A 13,789-nucleotide genomic window follows, 5' to 3' on the forward strand; every position below is an offset into this window, starting at 1 on the left:
CACTAATGTTTTTTTTACAAAAAAATTGATTTCAAGATTACTGATCTCATGACATAGGAAAAATATTTCCAAGCCAAATTCGCGAGGGAATCATTAGACATCCATTTTTACCCCCCTCAATCGGCACATTATTGGATTCCATATTTCCGGAAACTCAGAGGGATATATTCAAAAGACAATAACTCTCTTGATTTCCACGGAAAAAATACAAAATTTGTGTCCAAATTTAATCTCCGAATGTGTACTTTCTAAAACATCCTGGTTGCATTTAAAAATTCCTTACCATTCAAAAGTTATTGTTGAAACGTTGACAGAAGGTCACCTATCAACACATTTTCTAATCGATTAAGTCTCGTGACTAACTAGCCACAAACGTATTTTTTACTTAAAATTTGATTTCAATATTATTGATCTCACAATATAGGAAAATTATTTCGAAGCCAAATTCATGTGCGAATCGTTAGACTTCCATTTTTACGCCCCTCCAACGGCACAAAATTGGAATCCATATTTCAGGTAACTCGGTGGGACTGATTCAAATGACAGTGACTCACCTGATTTCCATCAAAAATTACAAAATTTGAGTTGAAATTCAAGCTCTAAATGTTTATTTTCTAAAATATTTAGGCCGCGTTTAAAAATTCCTTACCGTTCAAATGTTATAGTCAAAATGATGACCAAAGTTCACTTTTCTACACATTTTCTAAGCGATTACAACTTGTGAATAACTAGCCACTAACGAATTTTTTACCCAAAATTTGATTTCAAGATTATTGATCTTGCGATATAGGATAAATATTTCCAAGCGAAATTCTTGTGCGAATTGTTAGACGTCCATTTTTACGCTCCTCCATCAGCCCAGAATTGGATTTCGTATCTCCAAAAACTCTGAGGGATTGATTCAAATGACAATAACTCACTTGATTTCCATCGAAAAAATACAAAATTTTTGTTCAAATTCATGCTCCGGATGTCTACTTTCTAAAACATTCAGGCCACATCTAAAAATTCCTTACCGTTCAAAATTTATTGTGGATACGGTGACCGAAGGTCACTTTTCAACACGTTTTCTCTGCGATTACGTCTCGTGAATAACTAGGCACTAATGTTTTTTTTATAGAAAAATTGATTTCAAGATTATTGATCTCATGACATAGGAAAAATATTTCCAAGCCAAATTCCTGAGCAGCTCGTTAGACATCCATTTTTACCCCCTTCCATCGGCACATTATTGGATTCCATATTTCCGGAAACTCGGAGGGACTTATTTAAACAGCAATAACTCTCTTGATTTCCAACGAAAACATACAAAATTTGAGTTGAAATTCTAGCTCCGAATGTGTACTATCATAAACATTCAGGCTACGTTCAAAAATTCCTTACCGTTCAAAAGATATTGTCACTTTTCAACACATTTTCTAAGAGATTACAGCTCGTGAATAACTGGCCAGTAACTAATTTTTACCTAAAATTTGATTTCAATATTATTGATCTAGCGATATAGGAAAAGTGTTTCCAAACCAAATTCATGTGCGAATCGTTAGACTTCCATTTTTACACCCCTCCAACGACACATAATTGGAATCCGAATTTCAAGTAACTCGCTGGGACTAAATCAAATGACACTAACTGACTTGATTTCCATCGAAAAAATACAAAAGTTTTGTTCAAATTGAAGATTCGAATCTGTACTTTCTAAAACATTAGGGCCACTTGTAAAAATTCCTTACCGTTCAAAAGTTATTGTGGAAACGGTGACCGAAGGTCACTTTTCAACACATTTTCTATGCGATTAAGTCTCGGTAATAACTAGCCCCTAACGTTTTTTTTACACAAAATTTGAATTCAAGATTATTGATCTCGCGATATAGGAAAAATATTTCCAAGCCAAATTCATGTACGAATCATTTGACTTTCAGTTTTACGCCCCTCCACTGGCACATAATTGGATTCTGTATTTCTGGAAACTCCAGGGGACATATTCCAACAACAATAACTCTCTTGATTTCCAAGGAAAAAATACAAAATTTGTGTTCAAAATCAATCTCTGAATGTGTACTTTCTAAAACATTCAGGCCACGTAAAAAAATTCCATACCGATCAATAGCTATTGTCAAAACTGTGACCGAAGGTCACTTTTCAGAACATTTTCTAAGCAATTACATCTCATGAATAACAAGCCACTAACTTCTTTTTTACCCAAAATTTGATTTCAAGAATATAGATCTCGCGATATAGGAAAAATATGTCCAAGTCAAATTCGTGTGAGAATCGTTAGACTTCAATTTTTACGCCACTCCATCGGCACATAGTTGGAATCCAAATTTCAGGTAACTTTGTGGGACTAATTCAAATAATAATAACTCTCTTGATTCCCATAAAAAAATACAAAATTTGAGTTGAAATTCTAGCTCCGAATGTGTACTATCTTAAACATTCAGGCCGCGTTCAAAAATTCCTTACCATTCAAAAGTTATTGTCAAAACGGTGACCGAAGGTCACTTTTCAACACATTTTCTAAGCAATTACGGCTCGTGAATAACTGGCCACTAACGTATTTTTTACCTAAAATTTGATTTCAATATTATTGATCTTGCGATATAGGAAAATTATTTCCAAGCCAAATTCATGTGCGAATTGTTAGACTTCCATTTTTACACCCCTCCAGCGACACATAATTGGAATCCGAATTTCAAGTAACTTGCTGGGACTAAATCAAATGACAATAATTGACTTGATTTCCATCGAAAAAATACAAAATTTTTATTCAAATTGAAGATTCGAATATGTACTTTCTAAAACATTTAGGCCGCGTGTAAAAATTCCTTACCGTTCAAAAGTTATTGTGGAAACGTTGACCAAAGGTCACTTTTCAACACATTTTCTATGCGATTAGGTCTCGGGCTTAACTAGCCCCTAACGTTTTTTTTTACACAAAATTTGATTTCAAGATTATTGATCTCGCGATATAGGAAAAATATTTCCAAGCCAAATTCATGTGTGAATCATTAGACTTCCATTTTTAAGCCCCTCCATTGTCACAGAATTGGATTATTTTTTTCTAGAAACTCGGAGGGACATATTCAAAAAGCAATAACTCTCTTGATTTCCAATGAAAAAATACAAAATTCGAGTTCAAATTCAAGCTCCGAATGTAAAATTTCAAAAACATTAAGGCCGCCTCTAAAAATTCCTTACCGTTCAAAAGTTATTGCGGAAACGGCGACCGAAGGTCACTTTTAAACACATTTTCTATAAAATTACGTCTCGTGAATAACTACCCACTAACGTTTTTTTTTACACAAAATTTGAATTCAAGATTATTGATCTTGTGATATAGGAAAAATATTTCCAAGCCAAATTCTTGTGTGAATCGTTTGACATTCAGTTTTGCGCCCCTCCACTGGCACATAATTGGATTCCGTATTTCCGGAAACTCGGAGGGACAGATTCAAATGACAATAACTCACTTGGTTTCAATCGAAAAAATACAAAATTTGTGTTCAAATTCAAGCACCGAATGTATACTTTCAAAAACATTCTGGCTGCTTCTAAAAATTCCTTATCGTTCAAAAGTTATTGTTGAAACGGTGACCGAAGGTATCTTTTCAACACATTTTCTAAGCGATTAGGTCTCGTGAATAACTAGCCACTAACATTTTTTTTGGCACAAAATTTGATTTCAAGATTATTGATCTCGTGATATAGGAAAAATATTTCCAAGCCAAATTCGTGTGCGAATCGTTAGACTTCCATTTTTAAGCCCCTCCATCGGCACATAATTGGATTCCGTATTTCCAGAAACTCGGAGGGACATATTCAAACGACAATAACTCTCTTGATATCCAAGGAAAAAATACAAAATTTGTGTTCAAATTCAAGCTCCGAATGTGTACTTTCTAAAACATACAGGCCAAATTTAAAAATTCTGTACCATCCAAAAGTTATTATCGAAGCGGTGTCTGAAGGTCAACTTTCAATGCATTTTCGAAGCGATTACATCTCGTGAATAACTTGCCACTAACGTATTTTTTACCCAAAATTTGATTTCAATATTATTGATCTCACAATATAGGAAAAATATTTCCAAGCAAAATTCATGTGCGAATCGTTAGACTTCCATTTTTATGCCCCGCCATCGGCACATAATTGGAATCCGTATTTCAGGTAACTCGGTGGGACTGATTCAAATGATAATAACTCACTTGATTTCCATCGAAAAAATACAAAATTTGTGTTGAAATTCAAGCTCCAAATGTGTACATTCTAAAACATTTAGGCCATGTTTAAAAATTCCTTACTGTTCAAAAGTTATTGTCGAAACGGTAACCAAATGTTACTTTTCAACATATTTTCTAAGCGATTACAGTTCGTGAATAACATGCCACTAACGTATTTTTTACCCAAAATATGAATTCAATATTATTGATCTCGCGATATAGGAAAAGTATTTCCCAGCCAAATTCAGGTTCGAATTGTTAGACTTCCATTTTTACGCCCTTCCATCGGCACATAATTGGAATCCATATTTCAGGTAACTCGGTGGGACTGATTCAAATAAAAATAACTCACTTGATTTCCATCGAAAAAATACAAAACTTGTGTTCAAATTCAAGCTCCGAATGTTTACTTTCGAAAACATTCAGGCTACGTCTAAAAATTCCTTACCATTCAAAAGTTATTGTCGAAATGGTCACCGAAGGTGTCTTATCAACACATTTTCTAAGCGATTAGGTCCCGTGAATAACTAGTCACTAACGTTTTTTTACACAAAATTTTATTTCAAGTTTATTGATCTTGCTAAATAGGAAAAATATTTCCAAGCCAAATTCGTGTGCGAATCATTAGACTTCGATTTTTATGCCCCTCCATCGGCGCATTATTGGATTCCGTATTTCTGGAAACTTGGAGGGATATAATCAAACGACAATAACTCTCTTGATTTCCTTCAAAAACATAAAAAATTTGTGTTCAAATTCAAGCTTGGAATGTGTACATTCCAAAATGTTTAGGCCGCGTCTTAAAATTCCTTACCGTTCAAAAGTTACTGTTGAAACGGAGACCGACGGTCACATTTCAACACATTTTCTAAGCGATTACGTCTCGTGAATAATTGGCCACTAATGTATTTTTTACCCAAATTTGATTTTAAGATTTTTGATCTCGCAGTATAGGAAAAATATTTCCAAGTCAAATTTGTGTGCGAATTGTTAGACTTCAATTTTTACGCCCCTCTATCAGCACATAATTGGATTCCGTATTTCTGGAAACTCGAAGGGACGTATTCAAACAACAATAACTCTCTTATTTTTTACAAGGAAAAAATTCAAAATTTTTATTCAAATTCAAGAATGTGTACTTTGTAAAACATTCAGGCTGCATCTAAAAATTCCTTACCGTTCAAAAGTTATTGTCGAAACGGTGACCAATGGTGTGTTTTCAACACATTTTCTAAGTGATTAGGTCCCGTGAATAACTAGCGACCAACAGTTTTTTTACACAAAATTTGATTTCAAGTTTATTGATCGAGCTAAATAGGAAAAATATTTCCAAGCCATGCGAATCGTTAGACTTCCATTTTTACGCCCCCCCTCCCCATTGGCACATTATTGGATTCCGTATTTCTGGAAACTCAGAGGGATATATTCAAACGACAATAACTCTCTTGATTTCCATAAAAAAAAAATACAAAATTTGCGTTCAAATTCAAGCGTGGAATGTGTAAATTCTAAAACATTCAGGCTGTGTCTTAAAATTCCTTACCGTTCAAAAGTTACTGTCGAAACGCTGACCGAAGTTCACATTTCAACACATTTTCTAAGTGATTACGGCTCATGAATAACTAGCCACTAATGTATTTTTACCCGAAATTTCATTTTCAAGATTTTTGATCTCGCTATATAATAAAAATATTACCAAGCCAAATTTGTGTGCGAATCGTTAGACTTCCATTTTTACGCCCCTCCGTCCGCACATAATTGGAATCCGTATTTCAGGTAACTCGATGGGATTGATTCAAATGACAATAGCTCACTTGATTTTCATCAAAAAAATACAAAATTTGTGTCCAAATTCGAGCTCTAAATGTGTACTTTGGAAAACATTCTGGCCTCGTCTAAAAATTCCATACCATTCAAAATTTATTGTTGAAATGGTGACCGAAGGTCACTTTTCAACACATTTTCTAAGCGATTAGGTCTCATGAGTAACTAGCGCCAAACATTTTTTTTACACAAAATTTGATTTCAAGTTTATTGATCTCGCAAAATAGGAAAAATATTTCTAAGCCAGGTTCATGTGTGAATCGTTAGAGTACCATTTTTACGCCCCTCCATCGGCACATAATTGGATTTTGTATTTTTGGAAACTCGGAGGGACACATATAAACGATAATTACTCTCTTGATTTCCATTGAAAAAACACAAAAATTTGTGTTCAAATTCAAGCTTGGAATGTGTACTTTCTAAAACGTTCAGGCCACGTCTAAAAATTCCTTACCGTTAAAAAGTTACTGTTGAAACGGTGGGTTTAGTGTGCGAATTGTTCGAATTCCATTTTTACGCCCCTCCATTGGCCCATAATTGGATTCTATATTTCCGGAAACTCGGTGGGACATATTCAAACGACAATATCTCTCATGATTTACATCAAAAAAATACAAAATTTGTGTTCAAATTCAAGCTTGGAATGTGTACTTTCTAAAACATTCAGGCTGAGTCTAAAAATTCCTTGTCGTACAAAAGTTATTGTTGAAACGGAGACCGAAGGTCACATTTCAACACAATTTCTAAGCGATTACGGCTCGTGAATAACTAGCCATAAACGTATTTTTTACCCAAAGTTTGATTTCAAGATTATTGATATCCCGATATCAGAAAAATATTTCCAAGCCAAACTCGTGTGCAAATCGTTAGATTTCCATTTTTACGCCCCTCGATCGACACATAATTGGAATCATTATTTCGGGTAACTCGGTGGGACTGATTCAATTGATAATAACTCTATTGATTTCCATCGAAAAAAGAAAAAATTTGTGTTCAAATTCAAGCTACGAATTTTTACTTTCTAAAATATTCAGGCGGCGTCTAAAAATTCCTTACCGTTCAAAAGTTATTGTCGAAACGGTGACCGAATGTCACATTTCAATACATTTTCTAAGCGATTACGGCTCGTGAATAACTAGCCACAAACATATATTTTACCCAAAATTTAATTTCAAGATTATTGATATCACGATATCGGAAAAATATTTCCAAGACAAATTTGTTTGCGAATCGTTCGATTTCCATTTTTACGCCCCTCCATCGACACATAATTGGAATCATTATTTCCGGTAAATTAGTGGAACTGATTCAATTGATAATAATTCTCTTGATTTCCAAAGAAAAATTAAAAAAATTGTGTTCAAATTCAAGCTCCGAATTTGTACTTTCTAAAACATTCAGACCGCAACTAAAAATTCTTTACCGTTCAAAAGCTACTGTCGAAATGGTGACCGAAGGTCACATTTCAACACATTTTCTAAGCGATTACGGCTCGTGAATAACTAGTCACTAACGTATTTTTACCCAAAATTTGATTTCAAGATTGTTGATCTCGCGATATAGGAAAAATATTTCCGTGACAAATTCATGTGGGAATCATTAGACTTCCATTTTTATGCCCCTCCATTGGCACATAATTGGATTTCGTATTTCCAGAAACTCGGAGGGACATATTCCAAAGACAATAACTCTCTTGATTTCCATGGAAAAAATACAAAATTTGTGTTCAAATTTAAGCTCCGAATTTGTACTTTCTAAAACATTCTGGCCACGTCTATCAATTCTTTACCGTTTAAAAGTTACTATCGAAATGGTCACCGAAGGTCACATTTCAACACATTTTCTAAGCGATTACGTCTCCTGAATAATTGGCCATTAACGTTTTTTTGACACAAAATTTGAGTTCAAGATTATTGATCTTGCGATATAGGAAAAGTACTTCCATGCCAAATTCGTGTGCGAATCGTTCGAATTCCGTTTTTATGCCCCTCCATCGGCACATAATTGGATTCCGTAGTTCCGGAAACTCGGAGGGACATATTCAGACGATAATATCTCTCTTGATTTCCATCGAAAAAATACAAAATTTGTGTTCAAATTCAAGCTTGGAATTTGTACTTTCTAAAACATTCAGGCCGTGTCTAAAAATTCTTTACCGTTCAAAAGTTACTGTCGAAACGGTGACCGAAGGTCACATTTCCACACATTTTCTAAGCGATTACGGCTCGTGAATAACTAGCAACTAACGTATTTTTTACCCGAAATTTGATTTTAAGAATGTTGATCTCGTGATAGAGGAAAAATACTTCCTTGCCAAATTCATGCGCGAATCATTAGACTTCCATTTTTACGCCTCTACATCGGCACATAATTGGATTCGGTATTTCTAGAAACTCAGAGGGACATATTCAAATGACAATATCTCTCTTGATGGAGTCAAGAACTCTATTAAAATGGTAGAGTCAAGGACTCCAATTATGGGGTAGAGTCAAGGACTCCAATTAAAATGGAAGAGTCAATGACTCCAATTAAAATGGTAGAGTCAAGGACTCCAATTTTGGGGTGGAGTCAAGGACTCCCTTGACTCCAATTAAGATGGTAGAGTTAAGGACTCCAATTTTTGGGGTAGAGTCAAGGACTCCAATTAAGAAAAAAGACATTACAACGTAAATTGAGAGAAATTTTATTTGGTAATTTTTAAATAGGATTTAAGAGTCAGAGACTCTTGTATAAAGGTTCATGTATGGAGTTAGGAACTCATGAAACCCAACCCTATTTGTTTTCCCAAACAAAAATTATTTGAAGAAAGTTGAGAGAAAGATTTTGGTAATGAGAGAATTTTTATTTGGTAATGTACAAATACGAGTTATGAGTCAAGGACTCATATTTAAAGCTTCATGTATAGAGTTAGGAATTCCCCATAAAAATCAATCCTATTTGCTTTACCAAGCAAAAATTCAAATTTGAGAATGGGGGAGAAAGAGATTTAAAGAAGAAAGGGACTGATGTAAAATCCCATATACGAACCTATGCTGCGGATTTCTCCTCTGCTTGATGTTGCTCTCTTTGTCTGAGCCTCTTTTTTTTCTTCTCTCTATGTCTTTGCCATGTGTGTGTGTGCTTGCCTTTTTTTTTTTTGCATCTGCCTTCCTCCTTTTCTAGGGAGATTCCAAAAAAACTGTTCCTTATTCTTCTCTCAACTGATCATTTTCCCTTATTTTTCTTAATCTAGTCCTTTTCTTTTAGGTGATAAAAGGACTAGCAGACTAGTAGCTCTTCACCTCACGTGGACTCCTTTTTTATATATATACACATATATATATATATATATTTATTTCTTTAGTTATATCCCCTTTTTGTAGACCATCACACGTTTGGTCTTATCGTATAAATTAATCCACAAACCATGATGTGGCACTTTAGTCCACAAGTCGTTAAATGACTTTCTTTTTAATGACACTATTTTTTAGTTTCAACAGCATAAGGATCATGAGGGCCAGAGTGGCATTAGTGATGATGTCAACTGTCAAGGCACATTTCTCAATGACCGAAAAATCCCAGGAATCCCCGGATCAAAATCTTCTTCTCACTCTCCCGGTACACTGCCAATTCATTTCCCATTAATTTACGTTTTCCAAGCAACCTAATTACGAAACACGTTTCCTTAGCAATCTATAAACTCCCTTCCTGACATCTTGTCAACCCACTTCTCAGTTTTTAGCGGATCTCTCTCCCACTTGGTCTCACGTCTTCCCCATTTCCTCAAACAAACAAACAAACTGTAACAGAGTCTCTCTTTCACAGCAGTACTTGATCAGTGCTGTCAGACCAGTCTTCCCTTCCTACACTCAAGAAAGCATTAATGCAATAATGCTATGTACAAATTTTTTTTTCTCACGCAAATGATCTTTTCTTTTCTGATGAAATAATATATATATTTTATGGAAAATAATCTTCTCTTTTCAAACTTCCATACTTTTTTTATCATATATATCTTGAGTCTATAAATCTATCCGTCCCCAGCAATGCAGCAAACCATATACAACTCAGAAAAAGGAACATCATTTCACAGCTTTTTCTCCAAAGCTCCAAAAATGGAGCCCAAAAAAAATGCCTCCATTTTTTGTTCTTCCCAAGCAATAGTCATCATTTTCTACACTTACCCGGACTAACAGTCCCTTCTCTCAAAACCATCAGCTACCTCGTCAAAGCAAAAAAAAAGCCCTCTCATCCTCAAAATCAACAGTTCCAAAAATCCTAGCAATAACAAAGAGCAAAATCACAGCTCTAAAACCAACATCCTAACAATAAGAAGCTTACAAATAGACTAGAAAACACAGAAAAATCCATCATTTTTACATATTCGAAAACTACAAACATAGCCAACTACCAATACCATCTCCACAACCTCCAAAACACCGAAAAGCAGATCCAAAACATAGAAAGCTCCCTCCTTTCTACCATCAACCCAAAAAAACCCAACAAAGGTCCCTCATTTTTGCCACTTACCCAACAACTACAGCCCACACTAGCAGTAGCGACAACAACAACCACAGACAACAGCAATGAACAACAACAAAGAAAAGAGTAAAGAAGACAGAAGCAGCAAGCTAAAGCTAAAGCATTGGAAAGCAGAACAACCAAGTAGGGAAAGTGGAGAAACTGAAAAGGGGTAACATTAATTCCCTTCTCATGCTTTCAATACATGTTGTTTATGAATTCATGCTTCTATACAGTTAGTTCATGTGCGAACACACACATCACGGGGATACATTTTGTACTGATACGCAAAAAACACACAAGCTACAGAAACAGCCACACACATCACGAGGTACAAACTCATGCTCACTGCTCACTCACATGTGACATACCTACAGAAACAGCCACACACGGCCGAACTCAAAATACAAATCCAAATCCCACTTAAATGCAAATGCCCACCAAAATTTAACACAAAATTCCAATCCTAAAACCCACATAAATCTCCAAGCGAAACCAAACCAAAAGGAAGGAGCTTTCGGCCATTGTAGAGAAACCAAAAAAAAAAAAAAAGGGGAGCGAACGGTTTGAGTGGAGAGAGAAGCAGCGAGAGATAGTCTGAGGTCAGAGAGAGAAAGTGAGCTAGAGAGATCGAAGTGCTTGGTTTTTAAGAACTGTCGCTGTGGTGTTTGTAGCCCTTGCTGGCCACAAGCAAGAGGATCGGCCATGGAGGCTTTGTTTGAGAGAAGAGTAAGAAAGGAAGAGGAAACAAAAATGCATTTTAAATCTCATTCTGTGCGAAAATAAAATGTTTTCTTTTAAACTACTAAATTTGTCGAATGCCTTTGTTTTCACAGTTTATTAAATATGTCAAATGCTCTTGTTTTCACGCATTATGGAAATTTCACATTTTCTTTCTACTTCTTTGTGTCTTCTTACAGGGAATAAATATTTTGGGAAAAAGAGTCTGCAAATTTGCAGTTGTTTGGCTATGCTATGCAATAAGATTAGTTTCATAAAATTTACCACGCTATTTATATTTTTAGTCAATGCCATGCAATCACATTTTTAACCATATCTTTTGATCTTGTTTTTGTGAAATAAGTTATTCACATGTCATTTGAGGATAAATTATTCGCATTTTGCACCAAATATGCGTCGCCGAGTAAAAAACCTTCAGTATTGGGGGAATAGTATTGAGTGCGGGCGAAATCAAGGTAAATCACAAAAAATAATAAAATTTTTAAATAAATCAAAGAGCAACGGAAAAATAAAAAGAAAATAAGAGAAAAGGAAACAGGAAATAGAAAATAGAAAATAGAGAGGGAACCCAAGAGAGCCACTGGTGGTGTCTTGCGGTGGTCGTAATTTTAAGATTTGAGAGAGAGAGCGCTACGGCTTAGAGCTTCGGCGATGGGGTTATGCCATTGTGGGAGGTCGAGAGAGTGAGGGTGCGAGTTAGAGAATGGATCCACCAGAGAAAGAAAAGGAAGAACCACCGACATGGGTTAGATACAGATTGAGAATTAAGATAAGGTTGGATCAGTTCAGACTTGGTCCGATTCGTAAACAAAGCCCAATCATTCAAAACAAGTATATGCCCACACCTCTATTAACATCACACCCACTTTTATGTTTTGCAATGGGCCCAAATCCTCCAAACTCAAATCCTCTAAGCCCAAATTTGAACTATCCTGTAGCCTAAGAATGAGTCTCTAACATCAGATCTTCCAAGGTAAAAAGAAAGAAAGAAAGAATTGTACCATATCTATATGTTTAAGGGAAGAAAGAGAGGCGGGGGGGAAAAGACATAAGTTTGCAAAATTGAACATTGACCCCAATCCAAAATTATAATTTGACTGCACAATTTTACTGAAATAACATTTTCAACCCCAAAATTAAAGGATTTCATAGTTTTAGTTTAAATTTAATAATGTGATTAAATTAATTTTGATGTTAATTTTTTTTTTTTTTTTTGGAGGATGAATTTTGATGTTAAATTTGAAACTATGAAATTCTGTGTAATTTAATTTTCTATGTAACATACAACTTTAAAAATTAGAGACATATAATTATCCAAGCCTAGCTTAATTAGAGACATTTAATTATCCAAGCCCAGCTTTAAGCTTAGTCTAACCCATTTTAGAACCCTAGCCCACTCTCTTAAATCAACCCAGTACCTTGAGGCCCATCAACTACTTAGATCTCCATTTTAGCCAGCCTACCAACAAGGATTCAGGCCAATTCAAAATTATCCACCAGCCCACCTTTTACAAACTGCATTTTTGACCCCTTTAAATTAAAATTTTTGACCCTAAAACTCTTCAAAATTATATTTTTGACCCCTAAAAATTCAAAAAATACCACAAAGGCCCTCTACGCCACAAAAAATACCACAAAAATGCATTTTCAATATAAAATACTTTCCTTGAAAATAAAAAATTTGTAATATGCCTTTGTTTTCAAACTTGGTTGGAATTTAACATTTTCTTGTTAGGCTATGCTATTTATCTTTTAACGATGTATTTTGATTTTTGATTTTTTTTCTTTTTCTAAAAGAAATTGTTCATACTGCACCAAATACATGAGGTGAAATACTTAGGGTTTAGGGTTTTTGGGTTTAGGGTTTAGGGTTTAGGGTTTAGGGTTTAGGGTTTAGGGTTTAGGGTTTAGGGTTTAGGGTTTAGGGTTTAGGGTTTAGGGTTTAGGGTTTAGGGTTTAGGGTTTAGGGTTTAGGGTTTAGGGTTTAGGGATTAGGGATTAGGGATTAGGGATTAGGGATTAGGGATTAGGGATTAGGGATTAGGGATTAGGGATTAGGGATTAGGGTTTTAGGGTTTTAGGGTTTTAGGGTTTTAGGGTTTTAGGGTTTTAGGGTTTTAGGGTTTAGGTTTTAGGGTTTAGGGTTAGGGTTAGGGTTTAGGGTTTAGGGTTTAAGGGTTTAGGGTTTGGGTTTAGGGTTTAGGGTTAGGGTTTAGGGTTTAGGGTTAGGGTTTAGGGTTTAGGGTTTGGGTTTTAGGTTAGGGTTTAGGGTAGGGTTAAGGGTTAGGGTTTTAGGTAGGGTAGGGTTTAGGGTTTAGGGTTGAGGGTTGAGGGTTGAGGGTTTGAGGGTTTAGGGTTTTAGGGTTTAGGGTTTAGGGTTTTAGGGTTTAGGGTTTTAGGGTTTAGGGTTTAGGCTTTAGGCTTTAGGGTTTTAGGGTTTTAGGGTTTAGGGTTTAGGGTTTTAGGGTTTTAGGGGTTTAGGGTTTAGGGTTTAGGGTTTAGGG

This window comes from Quercus lobata, chromosome 3 (assembly GCF_001633185.2).
Source record: "Quercus lobata isolate SW786 chromosome 3, ValleyOak3.0 Primary Assembly, whole genome shotgun sequence".
Taxonomy (NCBI): Eukaryota; Viridiplantae; Streptophyta; class Magnoliopsida; order Fagales; family Fagaceae; genus Quercus; species Quercus lobata.